Below are 26,156 nucleotides of genomic sequence, written 5' to 3'. Positions count from 1 at the left end.
TGTCATTGCATGTATATCTGGCGGCTATGATCTCTTGTATTTACTTTCTAGCTTAGCGATATCTACCGATCCTTTCCCTATATAGTGGATACAGTTGAGTTCTCGTAGCCCTTGTACCTATATATGTGCCTAGTGCATGATCAATGAGAATTATCAATGCACACAATCAATTCTACAATTACGTACATAAGCTGCCTCTTCGTGACAAATGCACTCCATCATGTACTCGTGGGTATCTTGGAGGCAGAGTGACTGCTTGTACATTTCTTCTTGTACGTCGTACTCCATTTATCTCACTTCATATTGTGTCCCACTCCTATGATATTCCTATCCTAGGAGCAAAATGAAGCAGTACTAAGTTTGTGTATGTAGGGAGAACGAGACATCGATGATGTGTATGAGTAGTCGCGAGAGTCATCGCGCGCACACACATAGACATAGACATGCATATCCGTGTTTACGTAAAATCCCATCTCCATCTCCAATCGTATTTGTCCAACTAGCACATTATTTATGTTATTGATTACGCAGCAATATTTACGTACATCATCTCTTGTTTGTGGGCGTCCAGACCGCTGCCACACCCGCTCCTGACCACCCTAGCCAACCCAAACCCTCTTCATCACCCGCACATGCTTCCTGCCGAAAACGGCCAGTGCCGCATTCATGCCCGGCCAGAGCGGACACGACCTCTCACTGACACCGACATTGAAGTGGTGCACCGGAATAGAGAGCACCGCCCACGCCGCTTCCCTATGCACGTGACTACTCCGCATTCAAACGTCGCCATGTCCGGCCACACCATGCATGTAAAAAAGTTCTTGGGAGTCCGTGCTATAGCTAGCTATTCTCCCCCTCCTCGTCAATCTCTTCCAGTAGTGCTAGTACTCCATGGCGCAATCCATAAACAATCATGTGGGAAACTTGTCGTATACTACTCGGTTTGCGGTGAGTGGCATGCCGAGAAACCGTGTGATAACCCACAAGTATAGGGGATCGCAACAATTTTCGGGGGTAGAGTATTCAACCCAAATTTATTGATTCGACACAAGGGGGGCCAAAGAATATTCTTGAGTATTAGCAGCTGAGTTGTCAATTCAAGTACACCTGGAAGACTTAATATCAGCAGCAAAGTATTTAGTAGCAAAGTAGTATGGAAGAAACGATAACAATGGAAAAGTAATAGTAGCAGTTTTGTAACAATTGGAATAGTGTCAACGGAAAAGTAACGAAGCAAAGATCAATATGAAACGGGCTCGTAGGCAATGGATCAATGATGGATAATTATGTTGGATGGCATTCATCATGCAAGGGCTATAACATAGGGTGACACAGAACTAACTCCAGTTCATCAATATAATGTAGGTATGTATTACATGCTTATGGAAAAGAACTTGCATGGCATCTTTTGTCCTACCCTCCCATGGCAGCGGGGTCCTATTGGGAACTAAGGGATATTAATGCCTCCTTTTAATATAGTACTACACCAAAGCATTACCACTTAGTGAATACATGAACTCCTCAAACTACGGTCATCACCGGTTGTAGTCCCGACTTTTGTCACTCCGGGGTTGCCGGGTCATAACATGTAGTAGGTGACTATAACTTGCAATATCGGATCAAGAACACAAATATATTCATGAAAACATAATAGGTTCGGATCTGAAATCATGGCACTCGGGCCCTAGTGACAAGAATTAGGCATAGCAAAGTCATAGTAACATCAATCTCAGAACATAGTCGATACTAGGGATCAAACCCTAACAAAACAAACTCAATTACATGGTAAATCTCATCCAACCCATCATGGTCAAGCAAGCCTATGATGGAATTACTCATGCACGGCGGTGAGCATCAGGAAATTGGTGATGGAGGATGGTTGATGACGAGATGGCAACGAATTCCCCTCTCCCGAGCCCTTAACGGACTCCAGATCTGCCCTCCCGAGGAAGAACAGGGCTTGGCGGCGGCTCTGTATAGTAAAATGTGATGAATCCTTCTCCTTGATTTTTTCTCCCCGAAAGAGAATATATGGAGTTGGAGTTGAGGTCGGTGGAGGACCAGGGGGCCCATAAGGTCAGTGAAGCATAGGGGGTGTGTGACGCCTCTATATCGGGCGAGATCGCGGCGTAGTTCACACAAAGGCTGTATGCGGTTTTCAGCCCGTGTGAGGTTGTGTCTGTCACACCAGGTCTGATGGCCATCCTCGCGTGTTGGAGCACGCTCCCTTGATCCTTAGATTGATCTTGTTAGGCCGGCTCTATTGTCCAGGTCCTTGCGTAAGTCATAGGTATAGCCCGGGGCCCTTGCCTCCTTGCCCCGACGGCGGGGTGGCATGGGCTGGTGTTCGGCATGAGTAGCCGGTCTGTCCCATCCACATGGTGGTTGGTCGGGCTTGTCAGTAGTTTTGTGCTTTGGTGGTATTGGCTCAAGGGCCTCGTCGTCGAATTATGGTAGTAGCTTGCGCTTCGGGTAGCTCTTAGTTGGGCGTTCAAGGCCGTATTCCTCGGCTGCCAGGACATTAGTCCATCTGTCATTTAGGAGTTGCTATTAGCCTGCGCTTAAAGCGCTCTTGCTCGAGGGGCTCCTCTGGCACGAAAAAGTCTTCGTCGCCGAGGCTCACATCCTCTTCGGAGATCGGTAGGTAGTTACTATCCTCCGAGTCTTCGTTACTGATTGGATCATCGGGGTTAAATTGCCCATCCTCCCAATCATCATGTTCGGATGTTGGATCGATAGGGGCTTTGTTCTCTGGAGTGTTATTGTCTTCGGTGCCGGTGATACTATCTTTTTCGTGACGCGATTTTGAGCGGCGCCACTGACGTTGATGCTTTGGAGGTGTTTCGGCAGGCTTGTCCTCAACCAGATCCTTCTTGCCGTCATCGTCATACTTTTTGGCTGTATCCACCATCTATACGTCATATGTGGAGGTGCCCGTCCAACTCCGGTAAACGAAAGGTTTTTGCCTTGATCGTCTCCTGCATCGTCGTCCATACCGTCGATGTCTTCGGAGGCATAGTCTAGCATGTCGGTTAGATCTTCGACAATAGCTATGTAGTGGGTGGTGGGTGGGACGTAAGATTCCCCGCTCTCAGCCCCTAGTCTGGGTTGGGCGTAATTTGGAAGCGATTCCTCTGAAATAGCAAGGGATCGCATTAGGTCTAGAGCCTCGTAAGAGCAAGGGTTCGGATCTGGAGTCCGGGGGCGAGTCCAGCTTTTCTGAGTTTGCTGCAGATACAATTGCCTCCCTATCTGTGGCAATGCAATTTGAAGTGGAGAGTCCGGTGGGCTCCAAACTCCCATCTTTGGACCTGGTATCCTGCCCTGGATCTGAGGCCAGAGTGGTGGTTGGGGCCATGAACCCTTCGAAGATCAAATCTCCGCGGTTATCAGCGACATAATTCATATTCCCAAAACAGATCTGATGACCAGGGGTATAGCTATCGATCTGTTTGAGGTGGCCAATTGAGTTGGCATGCAAAACAAAGCCACCGAATATGAAGATTTGACCGGGAGGAAAACTTCCCCGGAAATGGCTTCGTTGAAGATGATCGAACGAGCCATCGAGCCTTTTGCTGACAACATAGTGGAACTCACAATGAAAGCACCAACTTCGGTGTCAAAACCGGCCGATCTCGGATAGGGGGTCCCGAACTGTGTGTCTGAGGATCGAAGGTAACAGGAGGCAGGGGACATGATGTTTACCCAGGTTCGGGCCCTCTTGATGGAGGTAAAACCCTACGTCCTGCTTGATTGACTTTGATGAGTATAGGGGTTACAAGAGTTGATCTACCTCGAGATCATAATGGCTAAACCCTTGATGTCTAGCCTGTATGATTATGATTGCCTCTACGGACTAAACCCTCCAGTTTATATAGACACCGGAGGGGCCTAGGGTTGTGTACAGAATCGGTTTACAGAGAAATGAATCTTCATATCTGAACACCAAGATTGCCTTACACGCCAAGGAGAGTCCCATCCGGACACGGGGGGAAGTCTTCTATCTTGTATCTTCACGGCCCACCAGTCAGTCCCATGTCACATAGCCCGGACGCCCAGGGACCCCCTAATCTAGGACTCCCTCAGGCGCACCCCCACCCTTGTGGCTAGGGTGTGGGCCCCCTACTGCTGATTCTTTCGCCAATATTTTTTTTATTAATTCCAAAACTTATCTCCATGAAGTTTCAGGTCATTCTGAGAACATTTTATTCTGCACAAAAATAACACCATGGCAATTCTGCTAAAAACAACATCAGACCGGGTTAGTTCCATTCAAATCATGCAAATTAGAGTCCAAACCAAGGGCAAAAGAGTTTGGAAAAGTAGATACGATGGAGACATATCAAGTCCCCCAAGCTTAACCCATTGCTTGTTGAGGGAGTCCTGGATTAGGGGGTGTCCGGATGGCTGGACTATACCTTCAGCCGGACTCCTGGACTATGAAGATACAAGATTGAAGACTTCGTCCCGTGTCAAGAAGGGACTTTCCTTGGCGTGGAAGGCAATCTTGGCGATACGGATATGTAGATCTCCTACCATTGTAACCGACTTTGTGTAACCCTAACCCTCTCCGGTGTCTATATAAACCGGAGGGTTTTAGTCCATAGGACAACATACAGAACAACAATCATACCATAGGCTAGCTTCTAGGGTTTAGCCTCTCCGATCTCGTGGTAGATCTACTCTTGTACTACCCATATCATCAATATTAATCAAGCAGGACGTAGGGTTTTACCTCCATCAAGAGGGCCCGAACCTGGGTAAAACTTCGTGTCCCTTGCCTCCTGTTACCATCCGGCCTAGACGCACAGTTCGGGACCCCCTACCCGAGATCCGCCGGTTTTGACACCGACATTGGTGCTTTCATTGAGAGTTCCTCTGTGTCGTCGCCGTTAGGCTTGATGGCTCCTACGATCATCAATAGCGATGCAGTCCAGGGTGAGAATTTCCTCCCCGGATAGATCTTTGTCTTCGGCGGCTTCGCACTGCGGGCCAATTCACTTGGCCATCGGGAGCAGACCGAAAGCAATGCCCCTGGCCGTCAGGTCAGATTTGGAAGTTTAAACTACACGGCTGACATCTGCGGGGACTTGATCCTCGACGGATTCGAGCCACTGCCGAGCGCGCCGCACTATCACGACGAGCATGATCTAGCTCTGCCGCCGAACAGTACCCTGGAGGCCGCACCCACATCGGCTTCGACCCTTAATTCGGAGCCAACTGCGCCGATCGAGGATGGGTGGTTGGACGCCGCCTCGGGGCTGTGATATCAACGGCGATCAAGCCGAACACCAGCCCCGCACTCCGCGAGACTCGTGACTCCAAGGAGCCGGACTCCTCTCCGGACTCCGAACCCTCCGCGCCCCTACCGATCGAATCCAATTGGGCGCCGATCATGGAGTTTACTGCCGCGGACATCTTTCAGCACTCAGCTTTCGGTGATATTCTGAAGACACTAAAGTCTCTCTCTTTATCAGGAGAGCCCCGGCCGGACTACGGTCAGCAAGGTTGGGATACGGACGATGAAGAAATTCAAAGCCCACCCACCACCCACTTTGTAGCCACTCTCGACGATTTAACCGACATGCTCGATTTCGACTCCGAAGACATCGACGGTATGGACACCGATGCAGGAGATGATGAAGAACCAGCGCCTATTAGGACCTGGAAAGCCACCTCGTCATATGACATATACATGGTGGACACCCCAAAAGAAGGAGATGGCGATGGAATAGCGGAGGATGACCCCTCCAAGAAACAGCCTAAGCGCCGGCGTCAGCGGCGCCGCTCAAAATCCCGCCAAAGCATATATGGTGATTCCAGCAAGATTCAGCATAGGAGGATGGAGAAGCCAGCCCTCATGAGAGAGCAGCAGACAGAGCGGTCGAGGACGATAATTATACGCCTCCCTCCAAAGACGAGGCAAGCCTCGACGACGACGAATTCGTCGTGCCAGAGGATCCCGTCGAGCAAGAGCGTTTTCAATGCAGGCTTATGGCCACGGCAAGAAGCCTCAAGAAAAAATAGCAACAACTTAGAGCTGATCAAGATTTGCTAGTCGACAGATGGACTGAAGTCCTTGCGGCCGAAGAGCATAAACTCGAACACCCCTCCAAGAGCTACCCAAAGCGCTGGTTGCTACCCTAATTAGAGGAGGAAGCACTTAAACCTACATCACCAGCACTTGATACGACCGACCGGCCACCTCGTGGCCGCGACAGAGAGGCCTCTCGGCCCTCCACTCAAGCCGCACCCCGTACCAAGGCACGGGAAAATGTGCCAGACCTACGAGATATGTTGGAGGACAAGGCAAGGCAAACAAGATCGATCTACGGATCACGTGGGCGCCCCACGACTCGAGACGGTAGCCGTCACGCCGGACACAAATCCGGTAGGGCCAAACACAGTATACAAAGCTCATTGGAGCTACGTCGTGATATAGCCCAGTACAGAGGCGCCGCACACCCACTATGGTTCACAGACGAAGTAATGGATCATCAAATCCTCGAGGGTTTCAAACCCGTAAACATCGAATCATATGATGGCACAACAGATCCTGTGGTATGGATCGAGGATTATCTCCTTCATATCCACATCGCCCGCGGTGATGATCTCCACGCTATCAAATACCTCCCGCTCAAGCTTAAAGGACCAGCTCGGCATTTGCTTAACAGCTTGCCAGCAGGATCAATCAGTTGTTGGGAGGACCTGGAAGCCGCATTTCTCGACAATTTCTAGGGCACTTATGTGTGACCACCAGACACCGATGACCTAAGCCACGTAATTCAGCAGCCAAAGAAATCAGCCAGGCAATTCTGGACACGGTTCCTAACAAAGAAAAATCAAATAGTCGACTGTCCGGATGCAGAGGCCCTAGCAGCCTTCAAGCACAATATCCGTGACGAGTGGCTTACCCGGCACCTTGGACAGGAAAAGCCGAAATCTATGGCAGCACTCACGACACTCATGACCCGCTTTTGCACGGGAGAAGACAGCTGGCTTGCTCGTAGCAACAATATGACCAAGAACCCTGGTAATTCGGATACCAGGGACAGTAGTGGTAGGTCGCGTCGCAACAAGCAGGAGCGCCGCATTAACGGCGACAATGCTGAGGATACGGCAGTTAATGCCGGATTCAGAGGCTATAAATCCGGTCAGCGGAAAAAGCCATTCAAAAGAAATCCTAGGGGCCCGTCCAGTTTGGACCGAATACTCGACCGCTTGTGCCAGATACATGGCACCCACGAAAAGCTGGCCAATCACACCAACAGGGATTGTTGGGTGTTCAAGCAGGCAGGCAAGTTAAATGCCGAAAATACCGACAAGGGGCTGCATAGCGATGACGACGAAGAGCCCCGGCTGCCGAACAACAATGGACAGAAGGGTTTTCCCCCACAAGTGCGGACGGTGAACATGATATACGCAACCCACATCCCCAAGAGGGAGCGGAAGCGCGCGTTAAGGGACGTATACGCGGTAGAGCCAGTCGCCCCAAAGTTCAACCCATGGTCCTCCTGCCCGATCACCTTTGATCGAAGGGACCATCCCACTAGCACCCGTCATGGCGGATTCGCCGCATTGGTTCTAGATCCAATTATTGACAGATTTCATCTCACTAGAGTCCTTATGGACGGCGGCAGCAGCCTGAACCTGCTTTACCATGATATAGTGCGAAAAATGGGCATAGATCCCTCGAGGATTAAGCCCACCAAAACGACCTTTAAAGGCATAATACCAGGTGTAGTGGCCAACTATACATGCTCAGTCACACTTGAAGTGGTCTTCGGATCTCCGGATAATTTCCAAAGCGAGGAGTTAATCTTCGACATAGTCCCATTCCGCACTGGCTATCACGCACTGCTCGGGCGAACTGCATTCGCCAAGTTCAATGCGGTACCGCACTACGCATACCTTAAGCTCAAGATGCCAGGCCCTCGAGGAGTAATTACGGTCAACGGAAACACCGAACGCTCCCTCTGAACGGAGGAGCACACGACAGCCCTTGCAACGGAAGTACAAAGCAGCCTCGCCAAGCGGTTCTCCGGTCCGGCCATCAAACGTCCGGACACCGTCAAGCGCGCCCGGAGTAATCTACAACAAGACCGCCTCGCATGTTCCGAGCAGGCGTAGCAATGCGGCCCCAACCCCAGCCCTCGCAAAAATGCGACGCCAGTGCTTCGCGTATATAACTACGCTCTAGAAATACCATGGGTACAGGGGGAGGGGCACCATCACGGCACGCCCGAAACACGGCTTAAACCGCACCAGGGGCTACCGAGTTTTTAATTTTCTCTTACTTTCAGGACTCCATTCTTCGGAAGGCTTGTTCGGCAGTTCAATTGCCGCACAAACGATGCAAGAACCAGGGAAGCAGACAAGCCATGCCGCATTACGGAACTCCCAGGTGGTCTCTATCATGAGCAGTACACCTATTTCGCATACCATTCCGCAGCCTGGCCCTGGAACGGACATGTTAAATAGTCCAACCTTTTGCTTATCGCATTATTTGTATCGTTCTGCTTTGATCGCAGCCCTTTTTAATAAACAATGCATAGCTTTTGTCTATTCTTGCATTACTCTTTTTTTACAAATATATGTTTCTTAACGACATGTTGCACCCTACACTTTGGTACGGCCAAAATATGCCCGGGGCTTTAGTACCCCTCAATATGGTGTGAGAAGTCCGAACACTTTAACAAGTGCGGCACCCCGAACTTATAGCATTATATGCATCGGCTTCGAATCATGTCTTGGGTCAATAGTTGGGTTTGCCCGGCTCCTATGTTTTGGTGCCTTACGTTCCGCTGTGTCGGCTAAGGTAGCACCAGGAGAACTACTGCGATTGTGCCCCAGTTGAGCTGGGTCGAGCACCTCAGTAGAGAAAGCTAAAACTGACTGTCATGATGAAGCGAGAGCTGGTCGCTGTTTGAGAGGTTTTTTGAGTACCTAAAGACTTATGCCGCCCAAGGTGTGGATAGCGCCCCGAACTCGGTCTTCCGAATCCCAGGGGCTTTGCCGAAATTTAAAATTATAGAATTCTATGGCTAAGTGAGAGTGTTCACGCATTATAGTCCGATTGCCTTGTTCGTTATGCTGAGCGCCTCCCTCGAAGGACCCAAACATGGGAAAAAGAGCGCTCAGGTTTATCCCCGAACACCCCAGCACTAGCGGCACGGGGGCAGAAGCCGACGACTCGCCATCTCTCAGAATTGATAAATAGCCGCACAGAAGGTAATATTTTAAATTCCAACAGCATTGCTTAGCGCATATGAACAAGTTTTCAGCGCACAGGACAAAATGAGCGAGTTTTACTCAAAAATTACATCCCTGGAACATTCATCCGCCACAATGCGGGCACCCTTCAGAACATCCGTATAATAATTCTCGGGCTTGCGATGCTCTTCCCCGGCGGTGGCACGTCCTTCACAAGCTTCTCAACATCCAGCTTGCCCCAGTGCACCTTAGCACGGGCAAGGGCCCTACGGGCACCTTCAATGCAGACGGAGTGCTTGATGACTTCGAGCCTTGGACAGGCCCCTACCAGCCGCCGCACCAGCCCGAAATAGCTCCCAGGCAGAGCCTCTCCAGGCCATAGCCGAACTATGAGGCCCCTCATGGCCTGTTCGGCCACCTTGTGGAGCTCGACCAGTTGCTTCAGCTGGTCGCTCAGGGGCACGGGGTGTCCGGCCTCAGCATACTAAGACCAGAACACCTTCTCTGTCGAGCTGCCCTCCTCGGCTCGATAGAATGCGGTGGCATCAGACACGCTACGGGGAAGATCTACGAATGCTCCTGGAGAACTCCAGATTCGGGTAAGTAACAAGTAACTCATGTTTATGTGTTTGCTTTGCATAAAGAATGCCTTACCCGCCGCTATCTTTTTCACCGCATCCAACTCCTGGAGGGTCTTTTGGGATTCGGCCTTGGCAGACTTGGCATTTTCAATAGCCATCGCGAGCTCGGACGCTCGCGTCTTTGAGTCAAGCTCCAAACTCTCATGTTTTTTCATGAGAGCCTGGAGCTCTTGCCGCACCTTGCCAACCTGAGCCTCATACTTCTCCCGCTCGGGGCGCTCCGTGGCCGCCCTCTTCTCGGCCTCGACCAGCGCTTGCTTAAGGGTCGCCACCTTAGAAGTGGCCCCTACAATAACCATGATAATCCTGTCATTTTTTGCAATTGCAGTTATATATATATATATTTAAATAAGGAAATTCTTACCTTCCTTGTCCTCGAGCTGCTTCTTGGCAGGCCTGAGATCTTGCTCGGACTGCTCGAGGTTCTGCTTTAGCGTGTCCACTTCCGCAGTCAGTGCGGCGGACGCCAGCAGAGAAGCCTGCATACGCATATTGACTCCTTTTTGTTAGACTCCTGCGAATTTTATTGATCCTCTATTCGGCTTTTCTTCCCGAACGCCAAACAGAGCATCAGGGGCTACTGTCTATGCGGTAATATAATTTACACATTCCTTACTTACCTCAAAGCCTGTTAAAAGGCTAGCACAAGCTTCAGTTAGTCCGCTCTTGGCGGACTGAACCTTCTAGACCACCGCACTCATAATGGTGTGGTGCTCCTCGTCGATGGAGGCGCCTTTGAGCACCTCCAACAGATTGTCCGGCGCCTCCAGTTGGACGGGGTTCACCGGCACGGTGGGCTTGCTCCTCTTGGAAGGAGGTCGCCCTCCGGAATCTGGAACCTTTGAAGGTTCCGGAGTGGTGTCCGGCCTAGGGCCGAACTTGGAGCCCTGGGGGCTTTTATCCCCTTTACTCCTGGAGTCCGGGAGGTCGCCTTGTGGCGCCTCCAGGACCACCTCCTCCTGACTTGGAACCTGTTGGGACAATACTTCGGTTTCGTCCGTAGGGCGGGGGGAGGTGGCTGTCGGAAGCGAATTCACATCTGACGAGTCCAGTGAACCGCTCGACGACGCGTCGAGCCGGTCTTTGGGTGGGCTGCATAGTCATATTCGACATAAGGGAAAGCTGTGCAATAAAGGAATACTATGAATTACTCTGGTATCCGGACACTTACGATTTCGCCAGGGGCTTGGCCCTGAGCGGCCACTCCTCTCCGTCGTCGTCGGCGTCGGTGGAGTAGTCCGAAGGAAGGGTTTTCCCCTTCTTGGACCCTTCGGCCTCCCCAGTGGGGGCGGCCTTCCTTTTCTTCTCTCCCCCCGCTGGAGGGGGAGAGGTCTCTTCTTCCTCCTCGTCGTCTTCATGGGAGGAATGCGCCTTGGAGCCGTCGGATGATGAACCCGACACCTCCTGGTGCCGGGCACTTTTTCGAGTCCCCGCGGCCTTCTTCGTGGCCTTCTTCTACGGTACCACATGGGGTGCCGGAACCAGCATCTTCGCCAAGCGGGAATCGGCTGGGTCTTTGGGCAAAGGAGCCGGACAGTCGATCTGTCCGGACTTCGCCTGCCAAACCTGTCAAAGGTAGGGGAGCTTAGATCCCGCATAGAGTTAAACTATGAAAAACTAATACCCTGTAAAAGGTACAAACAACTTACCGCGCTAGCGTGACGCTGCGCGCTGAATCCGTGATCCTCGGTGGCGGATGCGGGAGCCTCGGCGCCCTTGAAAAGCACCTTCCAAGCATCTTCGTACATCATGTCGAAGAGCCTGCTCAGAGTTCGGTGCTGCGCCGGGTTGAACTCCCACAGATTGAAGGCCCGTTGTTGACACGGGAGGATCCGGTGGATGAGCATAACCTGGACTACATTAACAAGCTTGAGCTGCTTGTCCACCAGGGTTTGGATACATGTTTGCAGTCCAGTCACCTCTCCTTTTCTACCCCATGACAGGCCCGTCTGTTTCCAGGACGTGAGCCGCGTTGGGGGTCCGGACCGGAACTCAGGGGCCTCGGGGTGGGGAGGGAACACTACCCTCTCATGGGGCCTCGGGGTGGGGAGGGACTGCCCCTCTTCGGGAAGCCGGTACGTGATGTCGTTAGACAAGTATCCGGCCTTCCTCAGTTTTTTGATGTGTCCCTCCGTGACGGAGGAGACCATCCACTTGCCTCCCGCTCCAGACATGGCTGGAGAAGGTTGAGGTGGGGAGTGCGGACTTGGGCGCTCGAGCTCGAGTGCGCGAAAATGGATAGGCAAAGGAGGAAGAAGGCGTAGGTGAAAAGGTGGATCCTTATCCCCTTATATGGGTGGACGCAACTACCTGTCCCCACCAGCCTGGTAAAACTCGCTTATCTCCAAGCGCCGTAATCAATGGCGCGGTTGGGTTACCCACACCCGTATTGATAAGAATCCCGGAATAAGGGAACACGATCTCTGCTTTAACAAGACGTGCCAAGGAAATTGCCTCGCATGACGCGCTGAGGTGGGATAATAAAACGATTCGAATAAAGGCTTGGCCGTGGTGCATCACACTACAGAATACGTCAGCAAATTAGATTTGTGTAAATATTATTCTCTCTATGGCAATATGTGGAAACTTATTTTGCAGAGCCGGACACTATCTTTGTGTTCAAAGTCTTCTATGAAGTACTTGGAGAAGGAACCCGCCTTGCAATGCCGAAGACAATCTGCGCGCCGGACTCGTCGTCATTGAAGCCTGGTTCAGGGGCTATTGAGGGATTCCTGGATTAGGGGGTGTCCGGATGGCCGGACTATACCTTCAGCCGGACTCCTGGACTATGAAGATACAAGATTGAAGACTTCGTCCCGTGTCCAGAAGGGACTTTCCTTGGCGTGGAAGGCAAGCTTGGCGATACGGATATGTAGATATCCTACCATTGTAACCGACTTTGTGTAACCCTAACCCTCTCCGGTGTCTATATAAACTGGAGGGTTTTTGTCCGTAGGACAACATACAGAACAACAATCATACCATAGGCTAGCTTCTAGGGTTTAGCCTCTCCGATCTCGTGGTAGATCTACTCTTGTACTACCCATATCATCAATATTAATCAAGCAGGTCGTAGGGTTTTACCTCCATCAAGAGGGCCCGAACCTGGGTAAAACTTCGTGTCCCTTGCCTCCTGTTACCATCCGGCCTAGACGCACAGTTTGGGACCCCCTACCCGAGATCCGCTGGTTTTGACACCGACACTTGTCCTCAACCAATTCAGTTGACAAACTGAAAGTGATAAAGAAAAACTTCTACAAACTGTGTTTGATCTTGTTGTTGCAAATATGTAAAGCCAACAATCAAGTTTTCAACGAAGATTGTGAACTAACCATATTCACAATAACTCTGAGGTCTCACATTTACTAATATCAATGGCATAATCAACTAGTGAGCAATAATAATAAATCTCGGATGACAACACTTTCTCAAAACAATCATGATATAATAAAACAAGATGGTATCTCGCTAGCCCTTTCTGAGACCGCAAAACATAAATGCAGAGCACCCCTGAAGATCAAGGACTAACTAGACCGTGCAATTAATGGTAAAAGAGATCCAGTCATAGTCATACTCAATGTAAATTAATAACAATGCATACAAATGACAGTGGTGCTCTCTAACTGGTGCTTTTTTTAAGAGGATGATGACTCATCAATAAAAGTAAATAGATAGGCCCTTTGCAGAGGGAAGCAGGGATTTGCAGAGGTGCTAGAGCTCGAGTTTTGAAATATAGATAAATAATATTTTGAGCGGTATGCTTTCATTATCAACATAAAAACTGAGGGATATCGGTATCTTCCATGCTACATACATTATAGGCGGTTCCCAAATAGAATGTTAAAATTTATACTCCCGCACCACCAACAAGCACACTCCATGGCTTGTCCGAAACAATGGGTACTGTCCAACTAACAACAATCCTAGGGGAATTTTGTTTGCACTTATTTTGATTTGATTTGTTTTGAGCATGGGACTGGGCATCCCGGTTACCTGCCATTTTCTCGTGAATGATGAGCAGAGTCCACTCATCGTGAGAATAACCCACCTAGCATGGAAGATATTGACAACCCTAGTTGATGCATGAGCTATTCGAGCATACAAAACAGATTGTTATTTGAAGGTTTGGAGTATGGCACACACAAATTTACTTGGGAACAGCAGGTAACTACCGCATATAGGAATGTATGGTGGACCCATATGGAACAACTTTGGGGTTTACGGAAGTGGATGCAAAAGCAGTATTCCCGCTTAGTACAAGTGAAGGCTAGAAAGAGACTGGGGAAGTGACCAATTAGAGAGTGACAACAATCATAAACATGCATTGTGACTAACCAACATTGAGTGCAAGCATGAGTAGGATAAAAATCACCATGAACATAAATATCATGGAGGCTATGTTGATTTTGTTTCAACTACATGCGTGAACATGTGCCAAGTCAAGCCACTTGAATCATTCAAAGGAGGATACCATCCTATCATACTACATCACAACCATTTTCATTTCCATATGTTAGATCAACAGGAAGTCCTCGAGGCCGGCATTTTGTACGTACGCATAGAATTCATCCTTAAAACCCGCCTGATCCATAAACTCAACTGGTGGCCATTTGCAAGGCTTCACTTGATCCTCCCTTGGTGGTTCAAGCTCCAGTTCACATATCGCACGCATCGGTGCTTGCTTCCTTGAAGAACCACCTTGGTACATTTTCCTGGACATCCTCTGATAAATTTCTGAAATTTTTAGTGACTCAAAATAAAATTGAACCAAACTCAACAAGATTGATAGAAACTACTCCTACAAGTGCCTAGAGGCTATATCATGCATCAAAACTACTTTGGACCATATAAATTTGACATGCAAGCTCAAGAACAGGGTCAACAAAGCAGCAAAAATTTGCAACAAATAAAGCACAAGAACAAAAACTAGTTGGACCATTGGAGGAGTCACATACTAAAGAACAATCCCCCAAAACAGTTTTGTGAGTGGAGCTTTGAGCAAGGAGATCGAAAATGGCAGCAAGATGAGAAAGAACACGAGTTTGAGCTATGGAGTGATTTTTTGGAGGAAGGAGTGGATGGGTGCTGGAATAAGTGGAGGGGGCCACGTGGGGCCCACAAGGTCAGGAGGCGTGCCCTCCACCCTTGTGGCCAGCTGGTGAGGCCCCCTGGTGTGTTCTTTGCACCAAAAATTCTTAAATATTATATAAAAATCATATCAAATTTTCAGGGCATTTGAAGAACTTTTATTTTTGGGACATTTTTTATTGCATGGATAATTCGAAAACAGACACAAAATACTATTTTTTGCTTTATTTAAACTAAATAACAGAAAGTAAAAGATTGGTAAGGAAAGTTTGTGCTTCTAAATTCATCCATCTCATGCTTGTCAAAAGGAATCCATTAACAAGGTTGATCAAGTCTTATTAACAAACTTCTTCCGAATGACATGAAACCGGAGAACTTTCGAATAACACTAGGTTACCTCAACGGGGATATGCATGGTCCCAACAATAAGAATATCATATTTCTTTTTTACTGTAGGAACAGGGAATTCAAAACCTCCGATAGTAATAGCTAAAAAAATTCCAATAGAATTGATACTATGAATTGAGGTTATTTCTTCGAAAAGTGTACTGTATGTTGAATTCAAAACCTCCAATAGTAATAGCTAAAAAATTTCCAATAGAATTGATACTATGAACTTGAGGTTGTTTCTTCAGAAAGCGTACTGTATGCTCATTACCATTAACATGAAAAGTGACATTGCCTTTGTTGCAATCAATAACAGCCCCTGCAGTATTTAGAAATGGCCTGCCAAGAATAATCGACATACTGTCGTCCTCGGGAATATCAAGAATAGCAAAGTCCGTTAAGATAGTAACGTTTGCAACCACAACATGCACATCCTTAAAAATACCGATGGGTATAGTAGTTGATTTATCAGCCATTTCAAAGAAATTTCAGTAGGTGTCAACTTATTCAATTCAAGTCTACGATATAAAGAGAAAGGAATAACACTAACTCCGGCTCCAAGATCACATAAAGCAATTTTAACATAGTTTGTTTTAATGGAGCAAGGTATAGTTGGTACTCTGGGATCTCCAAGTTTCTTTGGTATTCCACCCTTAAAAGTATAAATAGCAATCATGGTGGAAATCTCAGCTTCTGGTATCTTTCTTTTATTAGTAACAATATCTTTCATGTACTTAGCATAAGTAGGCATTTTAAGCATATCAGTCAAACGCATACGCCAAAATATAGGCCTAATCATTTTAGCAAAGGGCTCAAAATCGTCATCATCCTTTTTCTTGGATGGCTTAGGAGGAAAGGGCATGGGTTTCTGAACCCATGGTTCTCTTTCTTTACCATGTTTCTTTGCAAAAAAATCTCTCTTATCATAACGTTGATTCTTTGATTGTGGGTTATCAAGATCAGCAATAGGTTCAATCTCTACATCATTATCATTACTAGGTTGAGCATAAACATGAACATCATTATTAACATTATCACTAGGTTCATTTTCATCACCAGGTTGTGTCTCAGAATCCAAAATATAAATATCATTGGGATTCTCAGGTGTGTCTATAGCAGGTTCACTAGCATGCAAAGTCCTATCAGTTTTCTTTTTCTTTTTAGTACGAGGACTAAGTACATCAGTATTAGTTCTCTAAGAATCCTACTCAACTCTCTTAGGATGGCCCTCAGGATACAAAGGTTACTGGGTCATCTTACCACGTCTAGTCATAACCCAACATTATCATTATTCTTACTATTCAGCTCATTGAGCAAATCACCCTGAGCTTTAAGTACTTGTTCTACTTGAGTTGTAACCATGGAAGCATGCTTACTAATTAGCTTGAGATCATTAACAGTTTTACTCATATAATCACCCAAGTGGTCAAGCATGTAATCATTACATTTCAGTTGTCTACTAACATAAGCATTGAAATTTTCTTGTTTGACTATAAATTATCAAACTCATCACAGCATTGACTAGCAGATTTATTATGAGGAATATCACCTTCATAAAATCTACGGAGAGGGTTTACCTCCACTACCTGTGTCGGGTTATCAAGACCATGTATTTCTTAAATAGGCGGTAAATTTTTAGCATCTTTAGCTTTAATACCTTTTTCTTTCATAGATTTCTTTGCCTCTTGCATATCTTCGGGACTGAGAAATAGAATACCCCTCTTCTTCGGAGTTGGCTTCAGAATTGGTTCAGGATGTTTCCAATCATTTTCATTAGCAAAAGGGCCCATGCGTTGCAACGGGAGAGGAAAAACACACTTTCTTAGCCTGTGTCCCATGTACACCCTCAGCCCCTCCACACAAACATATATCCGGTCCCCACACTCGACCACATCAGCCAACTACTTGGAACATCATTGACACTACCACATGAGAAACTACATGATAAGTGGTGTTTTACAAAACCATGTGTAGGTCAATTCTATAAGTGTACTGAAGATGTGGGCAATTTACAGAACATAAATATCTATTCGATTGTGAACATCTCCTTCGTCTTTGCTGCCTTAACTCAATGCTATCTAGCAAATAACACATTAGACTGAAACAATAAAGGCCATATTATAAAAAATAGAATTTGTAGAATAATCATCTATTACATTAGTCTGCAAAATATACATCTCATGAGAAGAGATTCAAACATCTCCTTGTATCCCAATGAAAAAATATCGTGATATGAAAAAATAGCGAGGCCCTCAAAATATGCTATTAGCACGCTATATCATGGTATATCATAGTATTGGCGATACATTGTGTACTGATTTATTTAAAGATATATTTCTCAGAATGCTATAGCATACTGTTGGTGACGCTATTGTAATGCCCCGAGACCGATGTGCTAGGTGTCTTCCAGTTATTCGCTGTTGTTGCCTTGTCATTGCTTGCGTGTCATACATTGCATATCATGTCATCTTGAGCATTGCATTTGCAAACATGTTCGTCTCATGCATCCGAGCATTTTCCCCGTTGTCCGTTTTGCATTCCGGCACTCCTATGTCCTCCGGCGCCTCCTTTTGTCTCTTTTCGAGTGCGGGTGTTAAACGTTCTCGGATTGGACCGAGACTTGCCAAGCGGCCTTGGTTTACTACCGGTAGACCTCCTGTCAAGTTTCGTGCCATTTGGACTTCGTTTGATACTCCAACGGTTAACCGAGGAACCATAAAGGCCTCATGTGTGTTGCAGCCCAACACCCCTCCAAAGTGGCCCAAAACCCACCTAAACCCCTTCATCATCTCGGTCGTTTGATCACGATCGCATGGCCAAAAACCGCACCTCATTTGAACTCTCCTAGCTCCCTCTACCTATATATATGTGCCTCTCCCCGAAATTCGCGGTCTAACCCTAGATCTCACCTCCCTCCGCGCCGCCGAACATGTCCGCTTGCCGGAGGACGCGTCCACCCCGCCGCCACGTTGCCCCGGCCAACCGGGAGGCGACACGTCAGTTCCGCCGCTCCCTCGTCCAACCGGCGCCCGCCACCTCAGCCAGATCGCACCGCGCGCCGCGCCAGGCCCGCCCGGGCCCGGGGCCGGCCCACGCGGGCCCATCCCGTCGTCGCCGCCTGTCCGCGGCCTCCCGAGGCACGCGCCACCCGCCGAGGCGCGCCGCCCGGCCACCACATCGCCACTCCGCCGTGGAGGCGCTGCTCCGTCCTCACCTCATCTGCCGCCACGCCCGTGGCCACCGCCACCGTCCGCCTCGCGCCGGCGTGCGCCTCCTCCCCGCCGGCGCCTCTCCTCACCGACCTCGGTCCGGCCGCTTTCGGCGACCGCCGTCAACTCCGGCGACCCCATGCAGTGTCTCCGACCACCTCGAGTGCCTCGCCGACGAACCTTGGTTCGCGCACCCAGATCCAGATCCGGTCAAACGAGGTTGACCTAATTTTTTCCTCTAAGTCCCTAGTATTTTTGGGCATTTTCATCGCATCACAACTTTGCATCCGTGGCTCCATTTTGGGCATGTAGCATATCAAATTGTTCGTCTCGATGAGTACATCATTTCATTCCATTGCACCATGTTCATCTGAGTTCATCTTGATGCCCTAAATACTGTTGCAAGAGTGCTAGTTTATATTAGTTTTAGATTCTTATCAGTAATTGGACATTTGTCATTTTTGCCATGATTGATGTGTGCCTCCTATGAACTTGAGCCCTACATGTGTTTTGAAGTATTCCATGCCATCTTTACGGGGGTGTATGCCATGTATTTTTGTGATCTCTGTGGTGACTAGCAGAAGCATGCAAAGTAGCTCTCGTGATGTTGCTGATTTCAGGGACTTGGAAATATTCTAAGTCATTGCCCTGATAATATTTTTATGCCATGTTTCCTTGTTGCTACAGAGTGATCCATGCCTCTTTGAGCATGATCAGTAAGGATGTTTTGTAGATATTGTTGTGCTCTATCCATCCATGTCTTTGTTTGCCATTATGAAGCACACTAGCTTAACTCAATCGAGCTCTACTTTTGCTACAAAATGTTCCTGGCAGATTGTTTACATGTTAAGCATTTTTGCCGAGGTTGTTGTAGTTGTTCCATGCATGCTATGCTGTTGTTCTTGCCATGTTTAGCTTCTATGCCATGTCTACTTGCTGGGTGTATGCTTAGTTTGTCATGCAATGTCTTGTGGTGAGTGCATCGAGCTCGTAAACATGCCTACTCAATATCTGTTTTACCATGTTCCAGTTTTCTACTAAGTCTGAATCTGTTAACGATAATTGCAATGTTCACATGGTTGCCATTGTATTTTCTGATCCCGTTTGTCTTATGGTCAGTAAGGGACTTTTGTTATATGCTTTGAGTAGTCTCATGACATGCCTTGCTTTGCAATGATATGTTCCTGTAGCATGTTGTTATCTTGCTCTAAACATTGCTTCCTGATGTTAAATTCCTGACATGTTAATTTCACTAAGTCTGTAACATGATATCTTTTGCACTTTTTCCATGCTTGTTCGAACCTGCTATTGAGTGAATTAGCCATAGCTCAGTGTTCATCTTTTCTCAAGCATCTTGAGTGAATCCCTGCCATGTATTTTGTTGGTATGTTAGAGTGCAGTTGCTTGTTGTTCTTGATGCATTTAGATGGCCTCATGCTGTTAATCGCAGACCAGTGCCATATTTGTTTTGCTTGCCATTTGCAAACCGTGCATCCGATTCCGGTGATCTTGATATCGATTTTGACTGAAATCAAATCATCTTTCCAGTGGCACGCTTGGTTTTCCAAGTTGAGGCCATGTTAAATCTTTCCTTTCCGATGCATGCATATGCATTCCATATCACATCCCGCATATCATGCCATGTTTTGCATCGTGTTGTTTGTGATTTGCACGTGGTTGATTGTGTCTCCCTTTGCTTGTGTTCTTTCTTTGGGTAGAGCCGGGAGATGAGTTCGTGTTCGATGTACCCGTTGAGTACGCTTACGAGGATCAAGCTTTCGTCTTCTCGGAGAACTTTGCAGGCAAGATGACCATACCCTCGAAATCACTTCTATCTTTGCTTGCTAGATGCTCGCTCTTTTGCTATGCCTATGCTGCGATACCTACCACTTGCTATTTTCATGCCTCCCATATTGCCATGAGCCTCTAACCCACCTTGTCCTAGCAGCTGTTGTTTGGCTATGTTACCGCTTTGCTCAGCCCCTCTTATAGCGTTGTTAGTTGCAGGTGACGATGGAGTTTGTTCCATGTTGGAACATGGATATTTGTTGGGATATCACAATATCTCTTATTTAATTAATGCATCTATATACTTGGTAAAGGGTGGAAGGCTCGGCCTTATGCCTGGTGTTTTGTTCCACTCTTGCCGCACTAGTTTCCGTCATACCGGTGTTATGTTCCTTGATTTTGCGTTCCTTACACGGTCGGGTTATAATGGGAACCCCTTGACAGTTCGCTTTGAATAAAACTCCTCCAGCAAGGCCCAACCTTGGTTTTACCATTTGCACTAACAACCTACCACCTTCCCTTGGGTTCTGCAGACTCAAGGGTCATCTTTATTGTAACCCCCGGACCAGTGCTTCTCTAAGTGTTGGTCCGAAATGGGCAGCCTGCGGGGCCACCTCGGGGAAATTCGAGGGTTGGTTTTACTCGTAGCTTGACCTACCCGGTGTTGCCCTGAGAACGAGATATGTGCAGCTCCTATCGGGATTGTCGGCGCATCGGGTGGTTTTGCTAGTTTAGTTTTACCATTGTCGAGATGTCTTGTAACCGGGATTCCGAGTCTGATCGGGTTATCTTGTGAGAAGGACTAAGTTGGGACACCCCTACAGGGTTTTGAACTTTCTAAAGCCGTGCCCACGGTTATGGGCAGATGGGAATTTGTTAATGTCCGGTTGTAGAAAACCTGAAACTTATCTTAATTAAAATGCATAAACCGCGTGTGTAGCCGTGATGGTCTCTTCTCGGCGGGGTCCAGGAAGAGAACATGGTGTTGGATTTATGCTCGAACTTAAGTACACTAGGATCACTTCTTGATCATAGATTCTCGACCGTGCTTTGCCTTCTCTTCTCACTCTCTTTTGCGTAAGCTAGCCACCATATATGCTAGTGCTTGCTGCAGCTCCACCTCATACCTTTTCCCTACCCATAAGCTTAAATAGTCTTGATCGCGAGGGTGTAAGATTGCTGAGTCCCCGTGACTCACAGTTTACTTCCAAACCAGTTTACAGGTACCGATGACATCGTGCAGGTGACGCAACCGAGCTCAAGGAGGAGCTCGATGAAGATCTCGGGTTTCATTGTGCTGTTTCATTTTCCAGTTGATCAGTAGTGGAGCCCAGTCGGGGCGATCAGGGATCTGTAGCTTTAGGGGTGGTCTTCTTTTATTTTGGTTCCATAGTCGGACCTTGTTTGTATCTAGATGTTGTAATGTTATGTTCATGTATTGTGTGAAGTGGCGATTGTAAGCCAACTCTGTACCTCTTTCTTATTCAGTACATGGGATGTGTAAAGATTACCCCTCTTACGACATTGCCTTCAATGCGGTTATGCCTCTAAGTCGTGCTCAGACACGTGGGAGATATAGCCGCATCGAGGGTGTTACAAGTTGGTATCAGAGACTTCCCCGACTTAGGAGCCCCCTACTTGATCGAATCGCTGGCGTTGTTGAGTCTAGAAAACTGTTTTGAGTGTTATAGGATTATATATATATATATCGGAGAGTAGGATTCTTTTACTCCTCAGTCCCTTCGTCCTTCTGGTGAGGCCTCCTGACGTAGAGTTTTGACTCTTCTCTTCTCAAATTTCACTAAATATTTTTAGGATCACGCGGATATCTTGGAATCGTTCCGACGGTTTTGTGACGAGAACATTGTTCTTGGTGCCTCCTGACATTTAGGGGTTGTGGCAGTGTCCCGGGGAGTTGAGCTCCGAGGTGTTGTCGTCACAATTTTATCGTTGCAATTCTGGAGTACCTGAGTTTTGCCGACATCAAAAATCTCCTTTATGCAGTGGTTGGTGAGATAACCTCGACGCCACCCAGTACTAGGGCGGGAGTTCGGGAGTATTGCCATACCTCGTATAACGGATGCTTTTTGAAGGTTGAGGTAAATGATTTCCGAAGGTTTCTTGGTTATGTGTTGAAGGATGGATACAGCTAGATGTAGGATTTGCTAGCTTTGGGTGAGATATTATGCTTCCCCTGTATCCCCAACACCTGATTACATAACCAGAAAGTTTCAAGAGTTTATAAGTGGGAATTCAAGTAGCTCTTATGATATCTTTCCGACAGATGTATAATATGAAATTGGGGTTCGACGTCTAGTGGTCCGCCTATCCATGGTTGGTTTTACAGTGGTCTCGTTGTGTCTTAAAGAGTCCTTGGCTATGCTGACTCGGGGACGCTTCGTATGTCATGTGCACTGCCTTGTACAAGATGGTGCTGTATGATCGAGCCCACGTAGGCCCCACCACAAAAACTTCGGACGAAGTCTCTATCATATGTTTGTTCCGGCTTATTCTGCAAGCCAATCCTTTGTTTTTGTTTTCAGTTGTGGTATTCGAGTTGCTTCGAAGTCAAGTGTTGATTCCATACCTTTACTAAATGGTGTTCGCATACTCCGACGTGAATACCAATCCTTCATGATATTCGAGATTGTCATGTCAATCCTTTTCAACCGGCGTGTTTCTCTTTAGGTGAATCCAATCTTTTCAACATTCGCAAGATCAACTCAAATTTGCTCAACGGTGTTTGTTTCATACATCTCCAAGCTGTCTTTATTTTTCCCACCCTCCCACCCTTTTTCCTTCAAGGATTCGGGATTCTTAATCAAGTATCCATCTTATTGATGTGAAGTCTTTCCATTCTTTTTTGTCAATGTTTTTATCCGGTGTTTCTCAGGAAAATACTAACGGAGCTTCAAGTTCTTCATTCTTCGTTCTTTTCCTTCTCAAGTGGATTCAATGCAAGCTTTGAGTGTTGATCATATCCTTTTCATTGGATCACATGCTTTCCATGTTGGAAGTCCTTACAGAAGACTCTCTTATTTATTCACCTCCCGTTATTCAATCGTTCCGGAGTACTGAAGATACCTCAGAAGATTCGTGTTTTCCATTCTTAATCCGTTCAAGCTACTTCGACATTGTTATCGCATTCAAGCCATTTAATTCAACGGCGAAATATCTCTTTCAAATTGTTTAACGGTGTTTCTTTTGAGTGGGCCCTAACCCATAGGTCTTTTCCCAGGATCTTACCTGACTATTCTAATTTTACCGGGGCTATTCTCAAATCTTTCAAAGTTTGACGTAAGAATGATTCATCATTAGTCAGATGGTTTCTCCAAGATCTTTCAAATTCTTTTCACCGTTGGTTCAACCTTTCTATTCTTCATCCCGGAGAATCTCAACAATTCAAAGTGATGTTTCTCGTCGTAATTCTCGGATTTTGAAGACTGAAGAAGAATTTCCCTTTAATCTTGCTCCACTCTCTTCAAGATTCGTGATTCTAGCTGTTGCCATCCTCTCATCATTGTTTTTGATTGTGAGAATTATTTTCACCCTTCCAGAGTTATTTAGGAGTCTTTTCAGTTTGATTCTCCGAAGGCCATCATTTCGGGATTATTCATTTCAGCTTTCAGCTCTCATTCTCTAAATCTTACCGGTGCATCATTCAAATATTCTCTAATCAATTCATGATCTCTTCGTTCTCATGTATCTAAATCCAAGCAAGCATCTTCGTTCATTTGCTAATTCTTCCCGGTGTTTCTTTATCTTTCCTTCGTTCATTCTCAATTCTTACGGTGGTTCGTTCAAGATTTCACTTCCTTCTTTATCTTATCTATTCATTCATTGTTTCAATTCTACCGGTGGTTCGTTGAAGACTTTTTCAAGTTGGCGCGATATCTCTCTTAATCCTTTCTACGAGAATAAGTAGTGTGCCAAATCCATTACTTGTCATCAATCTAAACTGATGAAGGATAAGCATAATGTAATTCTTATTCTTGTTTCATCAAGTGAAGTCAATTCCTTATTCCGGAGGTTCATCAAAATTCTTGATTTCATTTGTTCATTTTTCATTCTAGAGTTCCAAGCTTCCACTTTATATCGTCGCGAAGCTCCATCTAAATCATCACAAGGCTTCACCTTGTGTTTTCAACTTATTTCTCCTTCCTTTCGTTTGATAATCCTTTTGTTACCGGAGTTCTACATGGAGGTTCTACATGATGGTTCATCAAGGATTTAATTCCTTCTCGAAGTGTCCATCGAGATTCTTTTCAGAGAAGCTCAAGCATTCTTCATCTTGCAATCCGGAGTGCAATTCTTTCTACCGTATCATTTGAGGTGGCATTATGTCATTCTTGATAATTTGAGTTCATGTTTTACGATTCACATGTTGTCAAGAATGAGGTATTTTAAATCCATCAATCTCTTCGTTGGAGCTATCTTGTGTCATGTTTCACCTAAAGCCTTCCCTAAGGATTTTTGCAATTATGGTGCTTATAAATGACCCAAGTTCTTCATTTATCCTCCCGGTGAAATAGTTTCTCATCTTCTTGTTCATATCAATCCAATCTATCGTTTTCGCTATTGGAAGAATTTCACCTCATAGTTTTGAGATGTTTTCCATAAGCCCACAACAATTTTACTCTTTTCGTCGTTGGTTTTTCAACAATTCCGTTCGACCCTTCTCCTAGGGATGCCTTTTTAAACTCTTTTGGTGATAGAAGTTGGCATTTTCTTCTCCATTTTTTATTTCAATGATCCATCTTCTATTCTCTCTTCCGGAGGCATTGTGATGTTGCTCTTTTCTCTCATCATCTCGAATGGTGAGTATCGTGTTCTTTTCATGCTTGTCCAATTATCAAGAGCATTGTGTCCTCTGCTCAAGTCCTTTTCATCTTATCTAGTTTTGCATCACTTTTCTAACGGAGTGCTGTCCGAATTTGTTCTTCCTTGGTCCTTCTTCCTAACGGAGTGCTTTCAACTTCGTTCATCTCCGTTGGTTTCTTTCTTCATTTTGCTCAACCTTCCAAGGTTCTTTGGTTTCACTCGTTTGTCAAAGAAGCAACTTAGTTTTACCTCTCATCTTCCTCTTCGTTTTCCCTCCGGTGCCATTCTAGATCTCGGGACGAGATCCTCTCGTAGTGGTGGAGTGTTGTAACGCCCCAAGACCGATGTGCCAGGTATCTTCCAGTTATTCACTGTTGTTGCCTTGTCATTGCTTGCGTGTCATGCATTGCATATCATGTCATCTTGTGCATCGCATTTGCATACATGTTCATCTCATGCATCTGAGCATTTTCCCCGTTGTCTGTTTTGCATTCCGGCGTTCCTATGTCCTCCGGCGCCTCCTTTTGTCTCTTTTCATGTGCGGGTGTTAAACGTTCTCGGATTGGACCAAGACTTGCCAAGCGGCCTTGGTTTACTACCGGTAGACCGCCTGTCATGTTTCGTGCCATTTGGACTTTGTTTGATACTCCAACGGTTAATCGAGGAACCATAAAGGCCTCGTGTGTGTTGCAGCCCAACACCCCTCCAAAGTGGCCCAAAACCGAACTAAACCCCCTATATCATCTCGGTCGTTCGATCACGATCGCGTGGCCGAAAACCGCACCTCATTTGGACTCTCCTAGCTCCCTCTACCTATATATATGTGCCTCTCCCCGAAATTCGCGGTCTAACCCTAGATCTCACATCCCTCCGCGCCGCCGGATATGTCCGCTTGCCGGCGGACGCGTCCACCCCACCGCCACATCGCCCCGGCCAACCGTGAGGCGACACGTCAGCTCCACCGCTCCCTCGTCCAACCGGCGCCCGCCACCTCAGCCGGATCGCACCG

The sequence above is a fragment of the Triticum dicoccoides genome, chromosome 3A (assembly GCF_002162155.2).
Source record: "Triticum dicoccoides isolate Atlit2015 ecotype Zavitan chromosome 3A, WEW_v2.0, whole genome shotgun sequence".
NCBI lineage: Eukaryota > Viridiplantae > Streptophyta > Magnoliopsida > Poales > Poaceae > Triticum > Triticum dicoccoides.
This window is presented reverse-complemented; position numbering follows the sequence as displayed.